At 45.6% G+C, this 26,351-nt stretch overlaps 1 protein-coding gene across 1 annotated transcript in view; it reads right to left on the bottom strand.

Moving 5' to 3' along the window:
- The window catches only part of ST3GAL1 (ST3 beta-galactoside alpha-2,3-sialyltransferase 1), a 171,901-nt gene that overhangs the window by 102,324 nt on the left and 43,226 nt on the right, over nucleotides 1–26,351 (bottom strand). The gene's annotated exons all lie outside the window — the stretch shown is intronic.

The following is a 26,351-nucleotide window of genomic DNA, read 5'->3' as shown; positions in this document are numbered from 1 at the left end:
TTCTACCAATTAGCAGGGGAGCAGCATGCAGGGAATCCCCACTGTTATCTCTGATCATTGATTGGAGATAACAGCAGGGATGACTCTACCTGCTAGGCCTGAAGGGGTGTGGCTGGGGAAGGGTTGGCCAAGGCCCCATGAGCTGGATGGTGGGCCAAATTGGCCCATGGGCTGGTGGTTCTCCAATCCCAAAGTACAGTGGGCTAGATGGATAATCAGGCATATTATATGGCAGCATTCCATGTTCTTAAGGTAGGGTAATATTGTAGATGGGGAAAAGGGAGGCTGAGGGAAGTCTGTTGCCCCATGCAAGCTGGTAATCACAGAACCAAGACAAGATATGAAACCAAGGACCTCCTGACTCTAAGCCCATGCACCGCCTCTGCATCACATCAGTTATCTGTGTTATTAATCCTAGAATCACAGAAACATAGACTAGTAGGGTTGGAAGGGGCCTATAAGACCATCGAGTCCAACGCCCTGTTCAGTGCAGGAATCCAGGTCAGAGCATCCCTGAGAGATGGCTGTCCAGCCTTGTCTTGAAGGCCTCCAGTGTGGGAGAGCCCACCACCTCCCTAGGTCATTGGTTCCATTGTCGTATTGTTCTAACAGTCAGGAAGTTTTTACTGATGTTCAGCCAAAATCTGGCTTCCTGTAACTTAAGCCTATTATTCCGTGTCCTGCATTCTGGCATGATCGAGAAGAGATCCTGGCCTTCCTCTCCGTGACAACCTTTCAAGTGCTTGAAGAGCGCTATCCTATCTCCCCTCAGTCTTCTCTTCTCAAGGCTAACATGCCCAGTTCTTTCCATCTCTCCTCATAGGGCTTTGTTTCCAGTCCCCTGATCATCTTCGTTGCTCTCCTCTGAAACCTCTCCAGCTTGTCTGCATCCTTCTTAAAGTGTGGTGCCCAGGACTGGACACACACAGTACTCCAGATGAGGCCTAACCAGTGCTGAATAGAGGGGAACTAGTACTTCCCGGGATTTGGAAGCTATGCATCTATTAATGCAGCCCAAAACAGCATTTGCTTTTTTTATAGCCACATCACATTGTTGGCTCATATTCAGCTTATGATCTACAACAATTCCAAGATCCTTCTTGTTTGCAGTATTATTCAGCCACATATCCCCCATCTTGTAACTGTGCATTTGATTTCTTTTTTCTAGGTGCGGAACTTGGCATTTATCCCCTATTAAATGTCATTCTGTTGTTTTCTGCCCAGCGCTCCAGTCTATCAAGATCACTCTGAATTTTGTTTCTGTTTTCCAGGGTATTAGCTATTAGAGTAGTGTCATCTGCAAATTTGATCAGTATTCCCTGCACCTCCTCCTCCAAGTCATTAATAAAAATGTTGAAGAGCACTGGGCCCAGGACTGAGCCCTGCAGTACCCCGCTCGTTACCTCTCCCCAGTTTGAGACGATCCCATTGATAAGCACTCTTTGGGTCCGATTCTGTAGCCAACTGTGGATCTGTACTTCCCAGGTTCCTCTTTTTGCCCTTTTTGAAGATAGGGACAACATTAGCCCTCCTCCAGTCATCCAGCATTTCCCCTGTCCTCCATGATTTCTCAAAGAGAATAGACAGAGGTTCTGAGAGATCTTCTGCCAGTTCCTTTATTACTCTAGGGTGCAGTTCATCTGGCCCTGGAGATTTGAACTCATTCAAAGTAATGAGGTGTTCCTTGACCATATGTCTATTGATCTCAAGCTGCAATTCTGCCCCTTCAGCCTGTACTTCACCTTTGCCAGGGGGGTCATAGACCCCCTTTTGGGAGAAGACTGAGCTGAAGTAGGAACTGAACACTTCTGCCTTTTCTTTGTCATCTGTTATCATTTTGCCATCTTTATTTAATAGCTGAACCACCATTTCTTTCCTCTGTTTTTTACTATGCATGTAGCCAAAGAAAGCCTTTTTGTTGTTTTTAGCATCCCTCGCTAACCTCAGCTCGTTCTCAGCTTTAGCTTTCCTGACGCCATCCCTGCAATTCTGTGCTCCCTGCCTGTACTCTTTCTTTGTTACTTGGCCTCCTTTCCACTTCCTATATGTGTCCTTTTTTGTTTTCAGGTCATCCCTAAGCTTTTTGTGAAGCCACATTGGCTTCTTCTGTTGTCTTCCACCTTTTTTTCTTGTTGGAATTGTTTGCAATTGTGCCTTGAGAATTTCCTTTAAAAAAAACCTCCCACCTATCTTGGACTCCTTTTCTCATTAGAGGTACTTGCTATGGGACCTTACTGATCATTGCTATGAGTTTATTCAAATTGGCTTTCCTAAAATCCAGGGTATGTGTTTGGCTACACTTGGCTTTTGCTTCCTTTAGAACCAAGAACTCAAGTATAACATGATCGCTTTCCCCCAGAGTTCCCATAGCTGCTACTATATCGACTAAGTCATCTCTGTCGGTTAGGATCAAGTCAAGGATAGCCGATCCTCTAGTTCCTTCCTCTACTTTCTGTAGGAGGAAGTTATCCACCATGCAAGTCAGGAATTTCCTGGAGGGGCCATGTTTTGCAGAATTTTTCTCCCAAGAAGTATCAGGGAAATTGAAGTCCCCCATTACTGCTACCTCATGCTTCCTTGAAACATTGACAATTTGCTTTTCAAAAGTTTCATCCTCGTCTTCTCCTTGATAGGGCAGCCAGTGGTAGACTCTGACCACCAGGTTCCTTTTATTCTGTGCTTCATTTATTTTAACCCAGATGCTCTCAATGGGGCTACCAAGCTCATCCTCCTGTATTTCTGTGCAGAGATATGCATTTTTAACATATAGTGCAACTCCACCTCCCTTTTTGTTCCTCCTGTTCTTTTTGAACAAGTTATATTCTTCAATTGCTGTATTCCAGTCATAAGATTCATCCCACCAAATTTCAGTTACACCTATCAAGTCATAATTCCCCTCCTGTATTAAGAGTTCAAGTTTGTTTGGTTTGTTTCCCATACTCTGGGCATTAATATATAGATGTCAAAGACCATGTGCTTTATAGTCTGGCTTTCTTCCTACATGTGTCTGAAGACTATTATTAGGAGCTATTAGAGCTGTTGTGTCTGTTGTGGTGCATGAGCCTTCATCCATTGTTACCCCCAACTTTATGTCTCCCTCCCCTGTAGGATTCAGTTTAAAGCCCTCCTGGTCCTGATGAAGTTCTTCATGCTGTGGCTGAACACATTCTTCCCAGCATTTGTGAGGTGCAACCCATCCCTTGCCAACAGTCCATCTTCCAGGAAGTATAGCCCATGGTTCCAGAATCCAAATCTCTTATGCCGGCACCACCTTTGTAGCCAGTCATTCACCTGGAGTATTTTTCTTTCCCTTTCTGTCCCTCTTCTAACTACTTGAAGGATGGATGAGGAAACTACCTGGGCCCCAAAGGTCTTGAGTTTCCTTCCCAAAGCTTCAAAATCTGATGTGATTTCTTTGTAGCTCCACTTGGCAGTATCATTTGTTCCCACATGGATGAGAAGAAAGGGATATCTGCCAGTGGGTTTTATGGGTGTAGGCAACCCTTCAGTCATGTCTCTAATCCATCCTCCGGGGAGACAGCATACCTGGCGAGTCCACAGGTCTTCATGACATACTTGGGTTTCGATCCCACACAGCAAGGAGTATCCCACTACTACTCCTCTTCCCTTCTTGTTGTTGTAGGCCTTGGTTTCATTGCCTCTGGTTGACTCACCTTCAGCCTCTTGCTTGCTCTCACAGGCTGACCTCCAGTCTCATCCTCAATTAGCTGGAAACGGTTCCATAGTTCCGATGCTTCCACCGGTGCAGAGTGGCTTCTAGTTCTTCTGCTCCTGTCACCCTTTTCCAAGGAGTATCCTCTACTTCATTTTTCCTCACCTCAGCATTTTCCTCTTCTGCCTCAGCTTGCTGTTGCTCTTTTAGTTTCTGTTCTTCACTTTGCTCCTGCAGTTCCACCATTCTGTCCAAGAACTCTTCGTGTTCTCTTATTCCCTGGAGGGTCGACAGTTGCTGCTTCAATCCTCTTACTTTTTCTTCCAGCAGCGTGATCAACTTGCACTTGTTGCAGGTGTAGGCCATGTTGATCTCAGGCAAGAAAACAAACATGGCACAAAGCTTGCAGGTCACCACCACTGGAGCGTCTTTTCCTTCCATAGTCTCTATTCCCTTTATGTTTCTAGCTTTCTGATTGTACTGGGATAGCCTGTGCTTTGTCCTCTATTCGCTGCAGGCTAACAACAGAGTCCCACTGGTATGGAAGCGTGTGTTACAAGAAAAAGATTTTTTTTAAAAAATGTTAGGGGCCTCCCCCTTGACCTCTCCTGACAAACTCCCCTGGCCAGCTCCTGTTTGCTCTCCCTGTTCTCTCGCTCTGATCGCTCGCTCTCTGGGTGCTTGCTTGCTTGTATAGCCCCCAGACCAGCTGGAGCAGCTTCCTCTGCCCTGCTCTGCTAGGAGGCAGGAAACAGACTGGAACTTCTGCCAAAGAGTTGAGGGTTTCCTGGGAGCTCTGCTTCAAGGATTATTTTACTTATGCTTTGCTAGTAGGATGTTCAGGAAACCTTCCTCCAGTAATGGACTTTTGAGAACTGAAATGGATAGAGAGGTAAGCCAGCCAGTGAAGTGCCCCCCTCCCAGCAGTGCCCTCCTCCTACCTTCTCCCAACCCCACCCCAGCCCAGGATAACTGGCTGATCTACAGGAATTTGACTTCACAGAAGAACCAGATCTGACTAAACACAGTACTGAAACACTTATTCCAGACATGTCATTGCACACTGTAGCAGAGGTAAATGACTAGAACTGCTATGGTATCTTACACTAACTGGATTACAGGCAATAGCCTAGGTAAGCAGGTATGTGAACGAAGCTGAGCATATTTACACTGGTTGAATACAAGAGGCCACTACACACATTACTTCATAGCTTCCGTTGATGACTTTGTGCATCATAGACCAAATGCCATGGAAAGAACTTCCCTGTTACTTCACACAGAAAGTTTTTCAGTGGAAACAGTTTGTCCATTCAGCTGCCCATCACCCTGTGCGGTGCCATTTAGTGATGGGTGAGCCGGGCCCAGGATGATGAAGTGTTAATAATGTACTAAACAGTTCATGGCTTTCTGTTAACATGCAGTGCTCTCTGCCCCAGACTGCTTGTGGGACAAATACCACAGAGCCAGCCAAGTATGTGAACTTCGTGTCTATTTTATTTATTATGCATTTATTCAAAGCCTTTTTTTATCTTGCACTCCAAACAAAACAAATGACTACCAGTAGCACATCCAGTTTATACATTTTATAGATTTTTTTAAAAATGATAAATTTAAACGTGTCTAAAAATACAAACTTATATACACAGATTTCAAAAATGTAAAATGTTTCGGTATAAAACACCATCTTCAGTTACAAATAAGAGTATTCTCTCAATCAGGACTCAGTTTATAAGTGGTATTGCAGCATACTCTTATTTGTAACTGAAGATGGTGTTTTATACCAAAACATTTTACATTTCACAATCTCTCTCTCTCTCTCTCTGTATGTGTATATATGTATATGTGTATATGTGTGTGTGTGTGTGTGTGTGTGTATATATATATATATATATATATATATATATGCATTTTTAAATCTCTAAAATTTTTAAAATTTTAAATCTCTAAAATTATAAACTGGATGTGCTACTGGTGGTCATTTGCTTTGTTTGGAGTGCTGTATTATGTGCATCAGATCGCCTGCATATCCATTTCTTATTTTGTTCAATAAAAACAAGACAGTGCCTGCCTGCAGGCTTACAACATAAAAGGCATGACACAAAAGGAAAAAGGGATGGGGAGGGAAGAGGGAAAAGGAAACCCAAGCATTAGTTCTTAAACTTAGCTAATAGCTCTTATAATAACAAGCTGCAATGGAAACACTTCAAGAGGCGGAGGAGCAAAGGATCTCAGCTTGGCCAATGGAGCTCCCCTACATTCCATCTCTCTCTCTCTCTCTCTCTCTCTCTCTGTGTGTGTGTGTGCGCATGTTGTGTTGCAGCCTGATGGAATAGCTGCTGCCTGGTGACTGTTGAGGAGCTGGTCTTTGAGTAGAACTGATGGAATGGCCCTGCTTCCCATCTCCCTCAGCTAAAAGCTGGGGATTTCGCCGCCCCCTTCCTTCTGTTCAAAATGAAAGTCTTTGTAGGTCAGGAATTAAGACTCTTTAAAAAAAAGGTTTTGATTCAGAATGAAGATGGCACAAAAGGCAGACAAAAGACGGCCATTGGAAAGGCAGACAAGAATCACTCACGCACAAGTTGTTTAGGTAGAGCAGTCTGGAAATGCTATTTTAGAATCTGTCAATATCATTCCACCAGACAGAGTCACCCAGTCGAAGCAGAGGGCAGACCCAGTGGACTCCTCAGTATGCAGATGTAGCATGCACATTTTAGATTTTGTCTGCAGCAGCAATGTGGAAGTGTGTTTTGCATGACGGGAAGGTGGATGGAAGGGAAGTGACTTACAGTGCAATTGTATGCATGTTCAGACAGGAAAATGTCCTACAACTCCCAGCATTTCTTAGCCAATATAGGCTGGGGGATGCCGGGAATTGTAGGAATTTTTTCTGTTTAAACATGCATACAATTGTGCCCTTAATTACTTCATTACATCATTGTCTTCATCAAAAAAGATGTGTGTCATCAGTCCATCCATGAAACCTGGATACCTGAAATAGGGATATATGAACCCACCCCCATCCAGGTTCTCCAGGTACCCATCCAGTCCCTGCCCCCACTTGCTGGTCCCTGGACCATGCTCGAGCCCCTCCCGCACTCAGTGAGCAGCCCGCGCTCACCCATCGGCCTTGTCAAGCTCCACGATCATCTTAAAAAAAAAAAAAAGGCAATTGCAAAAATGTGCATATTTGCATATGCGCGAAAATGCGCATTTTCGTGCATATGCAAATGTGTGCATTTGCAAAAATGCGCATTTTCACGCATGTACAAATACACGCATTTTTGTGATCACCATTTTTTTTAAAATGGTGACCACAGAGCTTGACAAAGCCACCGGTGTGAGTGAGGGCTGCTTGTCGAGTGCGGGCAGGGGGGAGCAGGGGCTCAGTGAGTGGGGCTCGGGGGTGTGGGCAGGGGGTTTCCACCAGATTCCTGGATGCAATCGGGCACCTGCACCATCCCTAACCTGAAATTTGGCATGCTTACTAAGGGGACTCTAAGGGTATGCACCTCGGGGGTATTTTGTTATTTAAAACACATTAATTTTGATTCCTTTCAATATGTCCATCTGATTGAAGCCTGCAGTAACAACTTCAGCCACTAGGGGCAGATTTCCCTAACCAGCACAGCGCGTTGCAGGCATCCAGTCTGAAACCAGTGGAGATTAGTAAGATGAAGAACAGAGATATTCGCCTGCCCCATCACCCCTGTTGTGATCACCCCTGTTGTGACCCTGTTGTGTTCCCTTAGGGGAATGGACTGGATGCACCTCTGGGGGCTGAAAGTGTGCACCATGGCAGGGGACATGCCTAGGGGTGCCAGCGGGCCTAGATTCACTCAGACAGGGCAGACACAATGTGTCCAACGCTGTCAGTCATGCAGGTTTGCTCGAAGGCTTTGCTGTATCAAACTAAGGGGTATTCCAACTTGTGCAAAGCTGGGTAGATTTGCTATTGTGTATATAACACACACACACACACACACACACACACAACGTAGTTGGAGCTGGTTGGTGTTCAATTGTGTCTCTGCCTTTCATTCTTTGCCAGCTGAAGCTATTGTTGATTGCGCCGTAGACGCTTCCCCATCTGCCCGACATACTTGATCTTCTGTCTTTCACTCATTTTTTTCTTCTTCAATAGGCAGAGGTCAGTCTTGAAGAGATGCTTTTATCGGCATCGCTTTGTGCTGTGTATTTGGCATTTCATTTTGATTGCATGAGCTTTGAGCAATTCTTTTTAAATTAAAAGAGAGAGAGAGAGTCCAAGGTCCGTCACAAAATGCACTTTATGAAACACAACTGCATCGGTTGGAGCACAGTTTGTCCCTCAGGCACAAGAAAACTTGACGCAACTTTGGACGTTTTTATTTTTCCCGTGTTTTTAGACAGATAGCTGTTCAGTTTATTATATTTTCCCTCAGGTTAGTTCAAATGTTTCCAAATGTTCATTTGGCGATGGGAGAGCTGGTATTTATGGGCCTGGTCAACACCTGCAGTGGATTGTGGTAGATGAGGCCTGAGGCGGTAGAGCAGACTGCACTACTCCAAGCTGCTGATGGGGGAGGGGGATAATATATTTTCAATGGTCACCTGTACAAGACCTTCTAGAAATAGAAAACAAGGGACAGCAGCCTTGACTAGAACCTCTTTGCCTCCCTCCCTCTCTTCTTTATCTTAACTTGCAGGTATTTATTTATTTATTTTTGTGAAAAATGGCATCTCCCACCTGTAAATGGTACATCCCATTCTTCCATCTCAAGATTGTACCAGCTCAGTTCTACCAGATATGCAGAAAAGCTCATATTGTGTAGAACTGGAGTAGGGAACCTTTTTCTGCCAGAGGGACAAATTGCAAAATGGGAAAGGTCTGTGGATGGGGCCAAAGGCAGAGTGGGTGGAGCCAAAATGAGATTACTGATTTGAAGCCTACTCACAAGTAAGCAGGACACGTCTTTGGCATATCTGCTCAGATGAAAGCAGGACTGAGTCATTCAACAGCACTTTTAAATAGCATCCCAACTACCAAGCCTCTACCAAGCATGTCTACTCGCAAGTAAGCAGCTCTCCTGCCTGCAACAACGCATACCTCAAGTCCCGTGTAGCAGCTCTCCTGCTTGCCAATTGCACAGTTCAAAATCTTCGCAACAGCTCAGTTCTTTCCAAGGTGTCCTTTGCAGATTTCACAACTGTGGTTCATTACCGTTGGCAAATCTATCCTCGGGGGGGGGGGGGGGGGGCTGGTGGCTCTGATGTCAACGGGTGGCGAATCTGCTCCAGTCTCCGGTTGGAACTCTAAAGGAGCTATCCAGGGTGCAGAAACACCTTGGAGAGCTCCTCTAGAGTTCTGACTGGTTCTGACTGAAACCCCAAGAGGATTCACCGCCCCACTGATATCAGAGTCACCAGCCTCCACTGTCTATCCTCCCTAAATTTGTCCAGTGCTTTATGATAGGATTGTGGGTAGCCAGCATGGTGAAGTGGCTAGAGTCTTGAACTACTACCATTTATGTATGTATGTATGTATGTATGTAAAATTATTTTTAGGCTGCTTTTAAACGTAAAATTCTCTCAAGGTGGCATACAGGATAATCCCTTACCATTTGGCCATGCTAGCTGGGGCTAAAGAGAGTTGTAGTCCCAGACATCTGGAGGGTACCAGATGATGTTCAGCTGCCCCCTGGACTAGGACCATGGAGTCCTGGGGTCAAATCTCCACCCAGCCATGCAGCTTGCTGGATGACCTCGGGCCAGTCACTCCTCTCTCAGCCTAACCTACCTCACAGGGTTATTGTGTAGATAAAACTGGTTGAGGTGAGAACCATGTCTGATGAGCTCCTTGCAGGAAAAACAGGATGTAATATGGCAAATACCCAACTCTATCCGTTAATTATGTATTGTGTTGGAATCTGCCATCCAATCATTTCACCGAGGCAACCTGAATTGTCGTATTGTAAGGGAATGACCTGCAGGCTGCGTTGCTTGGCTTTCCCTATAAGAGAGCCAATTCCGTAGCTCGTTGTGTAATACTGAAAGCACTGAGTAATGTTTTTCCAGGTCCTTTCTCTTAATTCACCCAAAGTAGATGTAACTTAGAATTTTAGCACTGCGCACACGCTCTCTCTCTCTCTCTGTCCTCCACACACACACACACACCATTCCACCCCAACTTGGTTAAAAAAAAAAAAAATCCTAATGAAGTCAAATATACATATTTCTACCAACCACTGGGAGAAATTCTGGATTTTAAGCATATGCCATAATTCACACATGAAAGCTATCATCAAAGATCACTGAAAAAGAGGGGGGCTGTTTGGTCGGGCTGTTCAGAGTTCTGCATTTCAGAGGGGAATGCAGCTGAGGCTGGTGGCTCCAGTGTCAGCGGAGTGGTGCATCTGCTCCAGGTTTCAGTCAGAACCAGTCAGAATTCTAAAGGAGCTATAACACCTTGGAGAGCTCCTTTAGAGTTCTGACTGAAACCTGGAGCGGATGCACCACTCCGCTGACACTGGAGCCACCAGCCCCCACTGGGGTGGTGGGATAGAAGAAATGCGTGCGCACATCATCCAAAGCGATGCTGCTCTCCATCCACATTCAAGCATGCCTACAAACGGTGTTCCATCACCAGCTGGAGTCTTTGAGCAGGTGGCGGATGCATCTTGACTAACTCACAAGCCTGCAAAGGCATGCACAGATTGAAAATGTCAGTGCACGGCCCCCTTTTAACACCCCCTCCCAATAGCACCCTACTCAGAGACTAAACATTGCTGAATAGGTGCAGGCAGCAGCTATTTTACACTAAGTGCATCCAAAGCCATTGAGAGAGTCAACATTCTTTACAAGTACTATTATTAATGATTATTGCTATTATGATGTTAACCGCTGTGGACAACTTTCCACAACACTTCTGCTCCAGAAGTGCAGGACAGAAGGAACAAATGCAACATACAGAAAGCTGAGAAGAACCTAGAGTGTTGTGTAATGGGGAAAAGTGGGGTTCAGATAGTGACCCTTGGGCAGAGAGAATGATGGTTGGGTTTATGAGTCTGTTTTTTTTACAGATAAAGAAGTCGGCCCTGATTTTAAGTTGTGAAAATATTGGAGATTACATATTTCTTTCTTTCTTTATTACATTTATCTCCAACCTTTCTTCCATCACAGAACTTAGGGATGGTGGAGAATTCTGCCATGGACCCCAATGAGGCCAGATTTCAAAGAATCCAGCCTCCAGAGTCTGTGGCAGAACGGAGCACTTACCTTCACCTCCCTCCAGAATCTGGTGTGAGCCAGCTCCTCCATGCGGCGATCCTGCGGAGCCGGCCACCAGCTCCGCATCGCTGGCAATACAGCCGGCCACCACTGCCGTGCCATATCGCTGGCTGAGTGAGGGCTAACTCTGGATGCAAATGGCGTAGTGGACACCATTTGTGGCCATAAAGCTGTTAGATTAACCTAAATGCAGCCATAAATGGGATCGTCACAGAGCTGGTTCCAGAGGATTCCGGGGGGAGGGGCGGATCGCCTCCCCTCGTGGGCAGATTCCCACCCGGACCAGCAGGTAGGGAATCCACCCATCCTTAATGGAACTCAAGGTGGCTACACATGGTTCCCAGGCAGTCTCCCCTCCAAGCACTGACCAGACCGTAGCTCCAGCAAGGTGGCTGCCTCATGTGCCTTCAGACTATGCCCTGGGACCTACATATGTCATCGAGGAAGGACGTGAACCTCTTTCGAAGCAGCTCTTGGGGGCCACATTCCAATACTGGGTGGGGCTGAAGGCAAAAAGGGGCTGGAGAAAGGCAAATGGGGCAGGGCCAAAACAGCAGTATATTTTAGCTTAAAGCTGAGCCAAAATACCCTAAAAATAAGCATATTTCAGCTTCAACGTCTTACTGTCAGTAACTATGTGTTAGGAGAGGCAGTTCACCTTTGAGAATGGGGTGGGGAGAACCACGCAAACGCCAGAAAACCACCAAATAATTGGTGATCAGGGGAGGGGCTAGACCTGGGAAAAGGGGTGGAGCCAGAGGGGGGCCCTCAGAGGACCAGATTGGCTCCCTAGGTGAGCTGGATTTCACCTGTGGGCCTGGGGTTCCACTCCCCTGTTGCAGTGCTTTGACATGCGAATGGCCAGCATTCTGGCGGCCTTTAGAAAACTTGAGCATTTCAGCTTTCTACTCAATATTTTTTTCAGCTTGTGTCAGAGGACTCTCAATGCTAAGAAGATGATAATTAATTCCTCCTACTAGCTCTTGGCTTCTTGTCAGGGGAGATGGCTAGCTGCCTCAAATTACAGCCTACAATTTTGTGATGTATGCCAGGGGGTCCATTTTCCTTTGAGGCACCTGCAGAGCTCTTCATTCCAGACGACTGACTGGAGAACACACACTTTTTGCATCTGTGAAGTCCGAGATAACTTCAAAGCAAAGTAGGTTCTGACTCTGAATGAGAAATGAGCACTTCAGTTATTCAGTCAGGAAATTATTTAGAAGGGGAAGATAAATCCCACACTGAAAGATGTGTTCCCTTACGGGAGAGTTAGGGCAAATAGAGTCACCCTCCTGTGCCTCAGTGCCTCCTCTGCAGAACTGGAAAACTGATCAAGTCACCTCTGTTTTCAAAGGAGTGTTGCAAAGGTAATTAGACAAACATCTGATGAAATTATCTCCTGGCAGGAGGAAAACTGTTCTTGGAAAGCAGGTTAGCAGTCTTTTAAAAGGAAATCAACCAGAAAGGAAAAATTGGTCGATTCACACATGAGTGTCCATTCCTTGCCATACAAAGGGATGATTTGCATGTATGAATGGGCCATTACAGATGTAAACACCACAGGCACCTCCTCCCCCGCTCCGCCTTCCCGCAGCTAAACAGCCAAAATCGGCTGTCTAGCCACAAATGAAGGCAGGAGAAGTGCAAAGGGAATGATCCCCTCCGTGCTTCTCCTGCCCTGCATTGGATAGGCGGTCGCCTCTGAGTTCGGAGGCAGCTGCCTATCTCCATAGGATTGCGCCCTTAGTTGCTTTTCTAATGAAGCCATCAAGGAGAAGCACAATTAAAATATAAGAAATACGAACCAGATCATAGAAACTGACAGCTATAAAGGAGCAGTGCTGGCTCCACGTTTTGAAGGCCCTTGGGCGAGACATCCTCAATGGGCGCATGCTACCATTTCACTGCCATTGTCACCAGCTGCTCTTGCTTCTCCTCCTCTTTCTCGTCATTGCTACCACACGGTTGCTTGAGAAGCAGAGAGCCAGGGAGCCAGTAGGCAGGGCCATCTGTTGCTCCTCCTTCTCACCACCACCACTCTTGTCTGGGCCAGAGGGAGAGGCAGGTGAAATAAGTAGGTTGACATGGTGAAGAGGAGGAGCAAGTCCAGGGGAGTGTTGTCAGTGGGCCCCTGTTGGGGTGTGGGCCCTCGGCAGGTGCCCGACCATGCCTACTCTTGATGCTGGCCCTGTAAAGGAGGCAAAAGCATAACTGTGGCATTGGGAATGGTGGAGAGGAGGATGTGTCTCACCCTTTCAATTTCCCAGATGTTTTATAGTCCAGATCTAGATTTGATTTTAAAATTTTTGGCATGCAAACATCTAGGCTGAAACCACATCTCAGCAAATCCAAAATGTGATTTTCCCTCAACATTTTTGTCAATTCATCAGTTGCCTTGGTTTTACTGAACCTTCTTAAACAGCCAAGGAGTCTAGTTTTTTTCTTTTCTTTCCCCCCACCCTGTAAGAACGTACAGTCAAGGCCAGAAATACTGGAACATGGATAACTGTTTTGGCAGTTGGCCTCTGTACACCACCACATTGAAGTTGAAAGGAAACACACCCAGATGGGAGTGAAGTCAGGACTTTCAGCTGTAATGCAAGGGGTGTGACAAAAGTGGGCCACTAACCATTCAGGAAGGACAGCCAGTGGCATACACACACCCCCATCGTTGGGGGCTCATAAGTAATGGAACAAATGGCTGACAAGCAGCTGCATGGCCAGGTGTGGCCTGTTTCCTGGGTACCCCATGACCAATCAAGCAGATAAAAGGCCCGGAGGTGGTTCTGAGTGTTACATTTGCATTTGGTAGCTGTTCACTGGAACCCCCAACATGAGGTCCAAAGAGGTGTCCATGCAAGTGAAGGAGGCCATCATTGGGCTGAGAAAACAAAATAAACCCATCAGAGAGATAGCAAAAACAGTGGGAGTGGCCAACACAACAGTTTGGAACATCTTGAAAAAGAAGGAATTAACTGGCAAGCTCAGCAACAGCAAAAGGCCTGGCAGACCATGGAAGACAACTAAAGTGGATGTCTGCAGAATTCTGCTCATGGTGAAGAGGTACCCTTTCACAACATCTAGCCAGGTCAAGAATGCTCTTGCGGAGGTAGGCATGTCATTGTCAACATCTACAGTCAAGAGACAGCTTTATGAATGTAAATACAGAGGCTTCACAACAAGGTGCAAACCACTGGTAATGCTCAAGAACAGACAGGCCAGATTAGCCTTTGCCAGCAAACACCCCAAAAAGCCTGCCCAGTTCTGGAATAAGATTCTTTGGACTGATGAAACCAAGATTAACTTGTACCAGAATGATGGGAAGAGAAAAGTATGGAGAAGGAAAGGAACAGCTCATGATCCAAAGCATACCACATCATCTGTCAAACATGGTGGAGGCAGTGTTATGGCATGGGCATGTATGGCTGCCAATGGAACTGGGTCACTGGTGTTTATTGATGACCTGACTGCTGATAAAAGCAGCAGGATGAATTCTGAAGTGTATAGGGCTTTACTTTCTGCTCAGATTCAGCCGAATGCTTCCCAACTGACGCCACTTCATATTGCAGATGGATAACTACCCAAAACATACAGCAAAAGCTACCCAAGAGTTTCTCCAGGCAAAGAAGTGGGATGTTCTTCAATGGCCAAGTCAGTCACCTGATCTCAACCCAACAGAGCATGCTTTTCACTTACTGAAGACAAGACTGAAGGCAGAAAGACCCACAAACAAGCAGCAGCTGAAGGCAGCTTCAGTAAAGGCCTGGCAAAGCATCTCGAGGGAAGAAACTCAGCATTTGGTCATGTCCATGGGTCCCTGACTTCAGGAAGTCATTGACTGCCAAGGATTTTCATCCAGGAGGACAGGAAGGCCTGGCGTGCTATGGTCCATGGGGTCATGAAGAGTTGGACATGACTTAATGACTGAACAACAACAACAACAATTAAAGGCGATCCTTAGGTTTGAAATGATGTTGGTTTGTTCCACTGCTTATGGGCCACCAACGATGGGTGTGTGTGTATGCCACTGGCTGTCCTTCCTGAATGGGTAGTGCCCCACTTTTGTCAAGCTCCTTGAATTACAGCTGAAAGTCCTGACTTTGCTCCCATTTGGGTGTGTTTCCTCTCAACTTCAATGTGGTGGTGTACAGAGGCCAACTGCCAAAACAGTTATCCTTGTTCCAATATTTCTGGCCCTGACTGTAACTTTCAGGACTCATGTGAGATCAGTTTTCAGCTGAAACATCACCAAGCAGGAACAGGAGCTATCCAAGTTCACTTACATAAAAGTCAGGAGATAAATCCCTCAGGTCAGCAGAAATTATGAGTCAACAGAGCAAAGAACCTATGGACTCCTTGACCCCATCTAGGTGAAAAACACTCATACAGTAAGCCGAGAATTTTTAAAGGGAAGAACTGAAACATCCCACATGCTCACTGTAGTTACTGCAGTTCATGATTCAGTAGAAATTCAAAGAAATTCAGATCAGGCCAGAGATTGAGAGGTTCCATACAACTAGGACCAGTCAGAGCTAGGTGCCCCCGCCCCAGTAAGATATGCTATTCCTCCATTGGAACACCATCTGGTGAATCAATCAGTCAAATTCCGATGGTTGGTTGTGAGTGGAGAACCCAACAGTTGCATATTATTTGATTGCAGGAAATGAGTCCATGAATGAGTCCATCCCTCACTTCCAGAGAACTTCCACTTTCCCTCTCTGCTTCCAAATCAAGCTACACAGCCTAATGCAACCTTCCCCAATCTAGTGGCCTTCAGATATTTTGGACTCCAGATCCCAGGATTCCCCACCAGTGCTGGGCATTGAAGTCCACATCTGTAGAGCGCCAGGTTGGGGAAGCTGATCCACTGCAGAATCCATAGTTTGGATGCATAGAAACCCGAACGTATTTGAATCCATTGTGGATTTCTCTGACATCCCTATCTGGAGAGCGCCAGGTTGAGAAAGGCTGTTCTGTTTTAGCTGGATTCAGCTTTGGCAGCTGTTGTTTCCCCTATCACAGCACCCAGGCACTCGGTCAACTTTGCCTGCATCCATTAAGTACCTTAAGGTGCAACCTTATGCCTGTTTAGACAGACAAATGTCCTACAACACCCAGCATGCCCCAGCCAGCCATGCTGGGAGTTGTAAGACTTTTTCTCTGTCTAAACAGGCAGAGGACTGCATCCTTAGATATGTTATTGTTATATATTTTATTTTATTTTATTTCATTTCTATAATGCCCCATAGCTGAAGGTCTCTGGACGGTTTACAAAAATTAAAACCATAAAGCTCAGCATAAATCAATATAAAATATGAAAGCTTAAAACCACACTATAACAGGACAACCAGAATAAAACGTTGCTGCAATGCAGAAATTTAAAATACAGATTTAAAACACCAAAGCTAAAAGATTAGGAAGCTAAAATGCTAAAATACTGGAGAATAAAAAGGTCTTCACCTGGTGCTGGAAGGAGAACAACGTACAAGATATATATATACACACACACACACACACACACAGAGAGAGAGAGAGAGAGAGGTGCATTTCAATGTCACTGCACACTGATCTCCAATATGACCTGCCCCAATGGGCTTCATGTATATGTCTAATTGTAGTGGTGATGAGAAGCATCTTCCAGATACATCTCATGGGCCAGTGTGCCTCCCCTGTTAACAAGAATGAAGGTCCCCATTCAACGTGTTGCTGCTGCTGCTGGAAATGAGCATGCATAGGCTTGGAGAGAAACCCACACAAATGTCTGTTGGCTTTTGAGGGCTTGTGGCGGGGCACGGGGGGAAGAGATTATTGCCACTGCCATGCTGGGTAACACCACTCCAGGTGTTAACAGGCACTCTTGGTTGCCTGGAATCAGTCAGGTGGAGGAGAAAGAATGGAGTACAGGAGACAGGGCAATCGGGAAGGGATATCAGCAAATTGGTTTTGACAGCTGTGCAGTGGAAGGGTTTTAAGTATTCGCAAATGGACGCAACAGCAGCATAATAACAGGAGAGGGTGGGGTGGGGAGGCAAGACAGAGAATCGCCATTGTCTTGGTGGAAGTGATATTGTCAAGTAGCTGTTTCGATGCCAAGCTGCTGGGAGGAGTGAGGATGAATCAAGTTTTGACATGGATGGAGAGATCTCCCTTTGGAGAACTGCAGGAGTCCAAAGGTTTGGGCGGCCTTAGAATAGAGGTCTGGAACCTATTCTCTACCTCTATTCTAAGGCTGCCCAAACCTTTGGACTCCTGCAGTTCTCCAAAGGGAGATCTCTCCATCCATGTCAAAACTTGATTCATCCTCACTCCTCCCAGCAGCTTGGCATCGAAACAGCTACTTGACAATATCACTTCCACCAAGACAATGGCGATTCTCTGTCTTGCCTCCCCACCCCACCCTCTCCTGTTATTATGCTGCTGTTGCATCCATTTGCGAAGCAGTGACAGATTTTACTTTCTTGGGCTCCAAGATCACCGCAGACGGTGACTGCAGCCATGAAATTAAAAGACGCTTGCTCCTTGGGAGGAAAGCTATGGCAAACCTAGACAGCATAGTAAGAAGCAGAGACATCACCTTGCCGACAAAGGTCCGTCTAATCAAAGCTATGGTTTTCCCAGTAGTAATGTATGGCTGTGAGAGCTGGACTATAAGGAAGGCTGAGCGCCGAAGAATTGATGCTTTCGAACTGTGGTGCTGGAGAAGACTCTTACGAGTCCCCTGGACTGCAAGGAGGTCAAATCAGTCCATCCTAAAGGAAATCAACCCTGACTGCTCATTGGAAGGACAGATAATGAAGCTGAAGCTCCAATATTTTGGCCACCTAATGCAAAGAGAAAACTCCCTGGAAAAGACCCTGATGCTGGGAAAGATTGAAGGCAAAAGGAGAAGGGGACGGCAGAGGATGAGATGGCTAGATAGCATCACGAATGCAATGAATATGAACTTGAGCACGCTCCGGGAGAGAGCGCAGGACAGGAAGGCCTGGCGTGCTATGGTCCATGGGGTCACGAAGACTCGGACACGACTGAACGACTGAACAACAACAACAACAACAACAACAACCTATTCACCCCCACAGGTCGAATTCCAATTTGGAAAAACTCTCTGGGGCTGCCTTCCAGGGGTGGGTGGGGCCACAGGCAAAAGGGGTGAGGCCAAAATGCCTAAAACACCCACAGATTTTAGCTTAAAGCTCTTACTGCCAGCAGTGAATAGAACTGTGTGCAAAGGCATTCTCCAGCCTATTTGTGGCCCAGGGAAACTGGGGGGACAGTTTCTCCAACTTTCTCCTAGGGGAGAAGAAATTCCCCAACAGTTTGTCACAGACAGGCTCACTATCGGCGGGGGTTGTAGCACAGGTGCTTTCTTTTTTTCCTCAGGGTTTTTGGTTTACTGTACGGCTTCTGTAGGGGACAACAGCATCAAATGTGTTGAGGCTTCCACTCTTCTGAGGCAGAATTTTGAATTTATTTTGGTGGCATTTTTGAGCTTACCTATTCACTGCAAGGTGGCCGAGAGTGTTGTGTGTGTTTTCTTTCTCTGTTACACATCTTCCCATTGCTCTGCAGCCTCCCAGGCCACCTGCTGAACTGAAAAAGCCCCATGGGAGGAACTGCCTCATGTCTTCCTCATGATGGCTTTGAGTGCGGGAAGCTGAGGAGGCAACAGGCTGCCACAGAGATTACTGTTCAATGACAGACAGGACACTCACGCACACTCCTCAGCCACCTCATAAGTAAGGAAAGCACATGAACCCCAAACCCAACCCATGAGAATTTCTCTGAAATTTCTCCTCCATTGAATTTCTTTTCAAAAGCAATTCTTGTCTATCAAATGGAATGAGAACGGTCGAAAAAAAATGGGGCAGAAATTTTCAGCACAGCACTATTAACGAAGTCTTAGGAGAGGCATTTAAGTCTTTTAGAATGGTGGGGGGAATTGCTTACAAGTTAGGAAACCGCAAGTTGATATGTGGTCGGGAGGAAAGGGGTGGGCCCATGGGAAAGGGCGTGGCCCTCTGAGGAACCCCAGAGGGCCAGATTCAAATCTCAGGCAGGTCGGATATATCCCTTCCCCACCCCTGGACTGGGTATTCGACACTCTTGTAATAGACCTTGAGTGAGTGTCAGGGTAATAACAGTGTCTTGTCCTGTAATAACTGCAAATGCCTGCCCACTCATGAGAAGAATCTGGACTAGAAGTGGACTAGTATCCACTTCATCTGGTGAAGTGTCAACAGGAGAAAGAGTAGCTCAGTGGCAGAGCACCGCTTTGCAGGCTGAAGGTACCAGGTTCAGTTCCCAGAATCTGCAGGTAGGGCTTGAAAGGAATCCTGCCTGAAACCCTGGAGAGCTGCTGCCAGTCAGTGTCGAATGCATTGGGCTAAGTGGACTCATGGTCTGACGCAGTATGAGGCAGCTTCCTATGTTCCTGTGTTAACTGGTGTGCACAAGATGAGGTGGACTCCAGTCCAGAAAAGCCTATGCCATAATAAATGTGTTCATCCTTAAGATAACACATGCCTCTATTCCCCACCACCACCCGAGAAATTTGGCTTCTAAAAGAAATAGGGGGTTTCCTCCCCTTTCACATTAATGCAATGCACTGCAACTCTGGACCTTGACCATATGCCTCAGCACCGCTAATAGAACACGTTGCTTGCAGAGCTTGCCTTCGCGTCTGTGGCTTCGACCCAAAGGCTTGTAATGCCAGGCATTTCTAATGATCCTTTGAAGAGCTCACAGACACACATCCGCTATTTTCTATCTTGCACTTGAGAATTTTTTTTTAAAAGCAAATGTACTCTCTGCAGGTACACAGAAGTCCTGATAGATGTCATTCTTCAGACACATATCAGGTTGGCAGTGTATAAAATGGAAATGGACTTCTTTCAAGAAAAGAAACTTGATTTCTCCCCCATACCTGCCCCTGGTTAGTAATTTCAGATACGACACACCAAAGTTCCAGCTTTCAATGTATTACAGAGATTGCCAACTAGGCAGATTTTACCAAAAGCATCTGGAAGTAAGCTGATGGATCCAGCAAGGCTGCAGTCTCAGTTTGTTTCCAATTATCATCTCAATCTAAAGTATCACTTTTCCTCCCTTCTGTTTGAGTGTATTTCTCTACTACACTGGATATACCCACACAAATACAGAACTTTGGGATGTTTATGATGTCACTCTTAAGTGGCCTGTACATCAGTGATCCTCTGTTCAATGATAAACAAAACCCTGCTGGTTTAAGATCAGAGTTAAGGCTCTCTCATGTTGGCTCAAGCTCCACAAAGCCAGGAAATTAGAAGGTAAGGCTAATGCCTTAACATATGTGCCCCTTGTTGTGATGTTGTGCAATGTCAGAAATTGTGCTTGCTTAAAACTAATCTTCCACGCACCCACACTTTTCCTGGGTCTTTCAGGCCCAAATCCAGGTGGAGAGGATAGAATGCCTGGGACCAACAAAGATGACCCACTGATTTCTGGGCATCAAAATGGCAAATGTGGGTCAGCGTAAGCAAGTGTAAAGCGATGCACACTGGGGCAAAAAAATCCCAATTACAAGTATAACCTGATGGGATCTGAGCAAGTGGTGACCGACCAAGAAAGAGAACTTGGGGTTGTGGGGTGATGAAAATGTTGATGAAAATGTTGACCGTGTGGCTGCTGTGAAAAAGTCAAATTCCATGATAGGCATAATTAAGAAAGGAATCAAAAATAAAACTGCCAAGATCAGAATCCCCTTGTACAAATCTATGGTGCAAGTTGGAATGCTGTGCACAGTTCTGGTCACCCCACCTAAAAAGAACATTGTAGAATTGGAAAAAGTGCAGAAAAAGGCAACTAAAATGATGAAGGGGCTGCAGCTACTCCCCAACGAGAAAAGGTTACAGCAGCTGGGACTGTTTAGCTTGGGAAAAAAAGGAGTGTAAGGGGAGACATGATAGAGGTTTACAAAGTTATGCATGGTGTGGAGAAGGTGGATAGGGAGACATTTTTCTCCCTTGTTCATAATACTAGAACCCAGCAGGGTCATCCCATGAAGTAGATTAGTGGGAGATTCAGGACAGATAAAAGGAAGTAATTCTTCACGCCATGCATAGTTAAACTCTGGAATTCTCTACCACAAAATGTAGTGATGGCCACCAATTATAAAAGGGGGTTAGGCAAATTCCTGGAGGAGAAGGCTATCAATGGCTACTACTCCTGATGGCTCTATGCTACCTCCAGTACCAGAGGCAGTGAGCCTATGTACACCAGTTGCTGGGGAACATGGGTGGGAGGGTGCTGCTGTCCTGCTCGTGGGTTTCCTGTTGGCAGCTGGTTGGCCACTGTGTGAAATGAATGCTGGACTAGATGGACCCTGGGTCTGATCCAACTCTTCCTATGTTCTTATGTTCTTATCCTGCATTGCCTTATGAAGCATCTGAGCCTTATTGCATTGCTAGAGGAATCCTGTGGGTTGACCCATGCCTGTTTGTTGCTTACATCAGTAGCTGGCAAGATGGGCTAAACCAGCCTTCCCCAACCTGGTGCCTTGCAGATGTGTTGCACTGCAACTCCCATCATTCCTGGCCAGCATGGCCTTTGAAAACATTGGGGTACAGGCAGCATTCTAGCTTCAGAGTGAAACTGAGCATGCACAACATAACTTTGCCAGCAGTTGCTGCCATAGGCTATAATGAGGCAGGAAACTTTATTAACTTTTGAGCTGCAGCTCAGAACTTCACCAAACCAATGAAAGGCATGCCTCTTTAACAATCCTGAATAAAGCACATCAGTAGTTTTTTCACCCACTTTTGAAAGAAATATATGAAAAGCTGGAGATTGAAGTCAAACAGATAACTGTGTCAGTTTTCAGCACATGTTAACATGCTGTACCTGTGGCAGTTTTTATCAGGTCACTTTGAATTTTGGAGAACTGTTGAACTCATTAGGCAGATCACAGGTGCCAAGTTTCAAGTTATTGGCTGAACAGGTATCATTTTTATAAGCAATAGAATTTTGAGTTTTATAATGGCTGGAAATGGGAAGTTTGCAACGCACCTTAACTAAAGGGGTACTCATGTGCCCCTTCGATGAATATGAACGTCTCTTGCATGTGCATATGTGTGATGGGTTTGGATGGAGAAGAATGTCAGATCCCTTACCAACTGTCCATGCCATCCTGGCGTGAGGTTAAGGGGCTGCCTCCCACTTTGAGAATGATTGCCTTAGCATAGAGTTATTGAAAGTTGAACAGCAGCTTATAGCAGGGAGAGAAGAAGAAAGACCAGGCCATGGTGATCCTTGCCTGAGTTACATCCAGGTTGGATTACTGCAGTATGCTCTTTGTGGGACTGCTCTTGAAGACTGTCCAGACAGTTCAGCTTGTCCAGAATGGACTAGCAATAACGATTCCCACCCTTGGGAGCATGTGAAACCTATATTATAAGGACTGCACCGGTTGCCAGTTTGTTTCTGGGTACAATTCAAGGTACCCAAGATATCTTAAGGACCATCTCCTCCCACATTTTATTTATTTAAAAATATTTTTAGGTTGCCTTTAAGGGTGGACCCCCTCCAGGTGGTATACAGGATTAAAAACATACATGCAAAGTTGATACAATAAAAATCAATATGAACATAATCAATAAAAATAGATTACCAATGAAAATCAATAAAGACAAAACTTACACATAAAAACCAATGGCCCAGAATTAAGGGAAGACCAGCAAAAATAGGTGGGTCTTCAGAGCTTTCCTGAAGACCCGCAAAGAAGGGACCTGATTAACTTCTGATGGAAGCTGATTCCAGAAATCTGGGGCTACTAATGCAAAGGCTCCCTTCTCTTGTAGTCACCAGCCAAACTGCCCTTCATGACAGGCAAGTGAGAGGTTCCTCTGCTGATGACCTCAGAGTATGGGCAGGATGGTACAGAAGGCAGTCCTCAAAGTACTTTGGGCCCAACCCATTTAAGCCTTTAAAATTTAAAATCAGCACTTTAAATTAGGCTCTGAAACACATCAGCAGCCAGTGCAGCGGGTGTAGTATTAGTGTCCTGTGCACTCATCTCTCTTAAAGATTGGTGGGAAGAAACAGCCCTTCTCCATGTTCCACCAGTGGTCAAGGTGTGACTGGTTGGGACGTGGGACAGGGCCTTTGTGGTGGCTGCACCTCAGCCGTGGAACTCCTTGCCACAGGAGATTTGGTCAGCTCCCCATCTCAGGGCCTTTACCATCTGTTAGAGATGCATTTGCTTTGGCAGACATTTGATTTGCTGGGATGAGAGGCTTGGGTGTTTTTTTTTTTTAGAGCAATACCTGTTTTTTTATAGTTGTCTCATCTGCTGCTCCTGCCACTTTTAAAATCATGTTGTGTAGTCATTGCTTAACTGTTTATCTACATGTTGTAAATGTAATTGTTGCAACCCACCACAAGTTCAGCAATGCAGTGGAAAGGGGTGTGTGTGTGTGTGATACATAACAAATAAAAATGTAATCTGGCTCAGAGTAGTTGTTGGAGGGAGTGTGTGTGTGTGTGTGTGTGTGGGAAAGAGAGAGAGAGAGAGAGAGAGAGAGGATTTGTCCATCCTGCCCATCGGTAGTGGGGCGGGGGGGGGGGAGTTGACTTGAGAGGGCTTGATGCCTCCCATCTGTGAAAGGCTCATTGTTTCCGTGCCACCAGGATGTCATTTATCCAATCTTGCGCTCCCTACCCTGCCTGCCAAAAAGGCTAAGATGATTATGCAACTGTCCTGCCCGGCCATTTGCTCTCTTAATCCTTGGCTGACGTGTCATTGAACAGGCTGTGGGAGAGATCGTCTTGGGCAGAGCTCACGGAAAGATGATCTCTCTCCCCCTCTTTAGCTTCGCAAGGTTCACTTCACCCTTCCCCAACCTGGTGCCCCACAGACGTGTCAGGTTATACTTGGCTGGGAGCTGTAGCCCCACTCGTCTGGAGGGTGTCGGGCTGGGTCAGGGTGTTGCACAAGGAGCATGGATATGGGCCGGAAGCACCACCACACATATCAGCCAAGTGCATGTGTGAACCTACTCCTGGTTAATGAGGCAAGACCTAGCAGAATTAGCAATACCACCTGATTTTAGGAACAGTCAGCTTGTTGGTTGAAACTCGTCTGTTCATAACGCTCACCTCTGTAGCAAGCCTGCATTGCTGTATTACAAATTAACTATTAAGTTCAAAATGGATTGCGAGCTTTGGAGTAGGGATGTGCAAAGCAGCAAAATTCGAGTTCTCCGAAGCCATCTGAATTCCATCTCGAAGCTCGTTCTGACTCGAGTCCATATCAGATTGCAAACTTTGTTTTTTTCTTTTCACATGAAAATTCATATGTATTTCCATGCATATTTTGTACACACACACACACACACACGTACACACATGCATCTATTAGAGGTGTGTACTGACACACACACCCCGCTTTGATAAGCACACGCACATTTGTGTTATGGGCCTGTGCCCCAGATCTTTTAAGAACCAACGCCCCTGACCAGGGGATCAAGATGGGCTGCATCAAACTTGGCAGACTTCAACAGTGCAATCGTGCATATGTCTACTCAGAAGTAAGTCCCATTGAGATCACTGAAGCTTACTTCCAGGTAAGTGGGTACAAGATTGCACTCTTAGGGCTGTATCCAGTGGTAAGGTCTACTTAGAGCAGTCCCATTACAATGAATAGGACTTAAGTTAGACTAACACTGGAAACTACTAGGGATGTATGAATCAGAAAAACTCAAGTTTCAGAAGTTCTCTGAATTCCATCTCGGAGCTCATTCTGACTTGAGTCCATATCAGAGTGCGAACTTTTTTCCCCCCTGCATGAAAATCCATGCATATTTTTCCAAACGTACACATCAGTTGTACACATTTTTGAAATTTACACATTCTTCTACCATTGTTTAACATGTACTTGTGTGCATTTTTCAAAAGTCTGATTTTTCCCATGTGCATTTTTCAAATGTACACATGCTGTGAAACACATTTTTTTTAAGTCCGTGAATCACGTTGCAAGCTCGGAAATGTATAGACATCGACCGCAGATTGTGTCTCAGTCTTTGTTTGGTCTCCAAGGTATGAACTGGGTAAATCCTGATCAAAAACAAATGTTTCATACACTCCACCCAGCTCTGGCTCCAGAAGGAGGAGGGGGCCTCTGCAGGGTCCATCATCCTGCTGGTGATCAGCGGTGGCGAGAAAAGATCATATGACATCATCACGCATATGAAAATAATCAGAAAGGGGGTATGACATGGTGACACATGATGCCGTGCTGCACTACTTGATTCCAAACTAAGCTCCCAAGATGCTCCTTGCTATTGCGCACGTACAAGACCCTGCATACACAGAACGAGAGTTCATATTACAAGAGAACTCTCATCCGAGCTCACATGGACACATTCGTTACTTCCTGAGTAAATGACGAATTCGCTCGGGGTACGTTCACCCATTGCTAAAGAGAATACAACGCACTGATTTCTGGAGGGCAAAGTCTACACCACTGATTTTCTTACAAGTCAGCATTGCAGTGTGTAAATGCTGACATTTACTGGTAATTATCCAAACATTTTGGAGTGCGCTGGAGTGACCTATAAGCAAAAAAAGCAGCCCCCCCCCAAGAGCTTAGAACATAAGCCAGTCTTGTCAGTAAGCCCGCAAGTGTTACTTGCCTACAAAGAGAAAAAATACTAGTCTGCTCAGGGGTGGCAGGAGGACAGAGATCTCCATCCCCTACCGATTTCCCTCCTCTGGAAGCCCATTTGCTTTTTCTACTGGACACAGAGAAAGGACAGAGTGCTCCATCTATCCTCCACAAGGCTGCTCACTCACCTGCATGGAATTCCTTGTCGCCTCTTAGATACCAGGCTGACAAGGAACCACCAGGGAGGAGGGAAGAGTTATACGTGAGCAAATGCAATTACAATATATGTATTTTAGCTCCACTATGTTTATACCAACAGTTCTGCTTCAGAAAAACAAAAGAAAAATAAAAAAGCACACTTCATACAAGGAGTGACCCTTTATTTTCCAGTCCTCACAGTATATCCAACCTTTGCCCTGACTAATCTAGAGCTTGCACAAAACCTACAAACAGCTAAATAAACTCACAGGGCTTGCAAAAGACAATCTTATCTTTTCAGTAAGGTTTATCTTATGTAACTTCTGGAGTAAACCTTTGATAAAAAGACCTTGCAATGGAAGTGAGGCAGAAATTTCTTGAGAATCACATTAATAGCATAGTCCTGTGGATATTTTTACTCAGGAGGTATGTTCCCCTAACTTCAGTGGGAACCTACTCACTAGTAAGTGTGTTTAGAGACCGCAGTCTAATGGTGTAATCCTATGCATGGTTAGACAGAAAAAAGTCATACAACTCCCAGCATGCTGGAAATTGTAGGGCTTCTTTTCTATCTAA

The sequence above is a fragment of the Heloderma suspectum genome, chromosome 4 (assembly GCF_057233095.1).
Source record: "Heloderma suspectum isolate Gila_16-S chromosome 4, 16-S_ref, whole genome shotgun sequence".
NCBI classification, from domain to species: domain Eukaryota; kingdom Metazoa; phylum Chordata; class Lepidosauria; order Squamata; family Helodermatidae; genus Heloderma; species Heloderma suspectum.
The sequence above is the reverse complement of the archived record's forward strand: the minus strand, read 5'-3'. Positions and strand labels throughout refer to the sequence as shown.